The sequence below is a fragment of the Limulus polyphemus genome, unplaced genomic scaffold (genome assembly GCF_000517525.1).
Source record: "Limulus polyphemus unplaced genomic scaffold, Limulus_polyphemus-2.1.2 Scaffold157, whole genome shotgun sequence".
In the NCBI taxonomy this organism is placed as follows: domain Eukaryota; kingdom Metazoa; phylum Arthropoda; class Merostomata; order Xiphosura; family Limulidae; genus Limulus; species Limulus polyphemus.
This window is the reverse complement of record NW_013665767.1, coordinates 576,485-578,258: the sequence shown is the minus strand read 5'-3', so window position 1 is coordinate 578,258 and position 1,774 is coordinate 576,485. Positions and strand designations below refer to the sequence as shown.

At 45.9% G+C, this 1,774-nt stretch overlaps 1 protein-coding gene across 8 annotated transcripts in view; it reads left to right on the top strand.

The window, feature by feature from the left end:
- The window catches only part of LOC106476578 (zinc phosphodiesterase ELAC protein 2-like), a 64,565-nt gene that overhangs the window by 7,323 nt on the left and 55,468 nt on the right, over positions 1–1,774 (top strand). The gene's annotated exons all lie outside the window — the stretch shown is intronic.

The following is a 1,774-nucleotide window of genomic DNA, read 5'->3' as shown; positions in this document are numbered from 1 at the left end:
GGTGGTTGAGTGGTGTCTGGGGCACTGCAACACACCACTTTGGCCTTGAATTCTTGTAGACGGGTGACCTTGGGGTGGTCCCCCAGGGTCAATCAGCTGGTCCACTCGGGCTAGGGTCAACTGAGTAACAGTGTTGGGCATTCTCAATGGGTGTTGTGGACATAGTGTCTGATGCTGGTATTTGGGTATTGTGCTCATGAAACACTGGCATTGCTGCAGTGTCCTTGTTTGACATTGTAGTGCATCCTCTCGTAGGACTCCATGGCAGGTGGGGTCAGTAGGCACTGAATCTTTCTCCTTAATTATGATCCCCCCCAATCCAAATAAAAAAAAAATGTTAAAACTCTGCTAATCGGTAAATGACCATGCCTAGAAGACTCTGAACAGCAGTCTCCATCACAAAGTACACCTGTACCTCGCTTCCTAATCCTGCATTCACTGTCCAAAAACTCTTTAGGGCAAATGTTTCAGAAGGGCTTGCTGGCTCTCCAAAGTCAGTTAAGAAGCTTCATTCTGGAGACATCTTGGTTGAAACAGCTAAGCACAGTGAACTTCTCTTGAATTCAAAGGCCATTGGTTACTCCCTTCGCTTCCTTGAATTCCTCATGAGGAGTTATCATTGAGAGGGACTTGAAGTCGATCCCCGAGTCAGAGATCTTTGCTGGTTTCTCCAGTCAAGGAGTTTCAGCAGTTCGAAGGATCTCCATCTGGGATTGTGTCTTTCTTCCTCGGTGGGCAATGCTCTTTCAGAACAGATGGTCTGCTATTCCTCCCTTTGGCCTTTGTATCTGGGCACAACTGGCTGAATTGGGTCTGGCATTGGATGACATTGCTGTCCCCAATGATCAGCCCATTTCACCATGGCTTATTACCATCCCTTCTTTGAGTCATCTGAGGAAGGCAGATACTCCTGATTGGAAGTACCGTCTTCTTTTTGCTGAATGTCTTTCGAGCCATTCTTCTCTTCCTATTTACATGGATGGTTCGAAATCAGGTGACTCTGTAGGTTCTGCCATGGTGTGCTGTAGCTAAGTAGTTGCTCGCAGGATTCCCTCTACAGTTTCTGTGTTCACTGCCAAGTTGTATGCTATTTCTCTTGCCCTGGATCATGTAGAAGCTATGCAGTACAGTAATTGTACTATTTACACTGATTCTCTTAGCTCTCTACTGGCCCTGGAATCGCTTAACTTTAGTTCTCACCCTCTTCTCCTCGATATTCAACAATGACTGGCCCAATTTTCTCTTATTTTCTGCTTCCATCCAGCTTTTCTGGATACCTGGCCATGTCAGTATTCACGGGAACGAGCTCGCTGACACTGCAGCTAAGTCTGTCTTCTCTGGTGCCGTCATGGCCATGCCTGTCCCATACATGGAATATGGTCCTGTCTTCAAGGCACGGCTTCGTGCCAGTTGGCGGTGGACTTAACAAGCTTTTCCAGATCAAACCTTCTGTTGGTCTTTGGCCGTCTTGCTTCCGTAAGGATCAGAAGGAGGAAGTTGTCCTGGCAAGGCTACGCATTGGTCACAGTTTTTTAACCCATTGCTTTCTTTTATTCGGTATTGACCCACCAATGTGTAGCTATTGTGACACTCAAGTCACAATAGCCCACATTTTAATGTCATGCCATCATTATGACCGTGAGCGGTGGCACCATTTTAGACACGCATTTTCTAAGAGTTTACCCCCTGACATTGGACAGTGTCATTGGTAATGGTGACACTGTTCGACCACATTGTATTTTTAATTTTTTACGCACTATAGGTCTTTTTAATT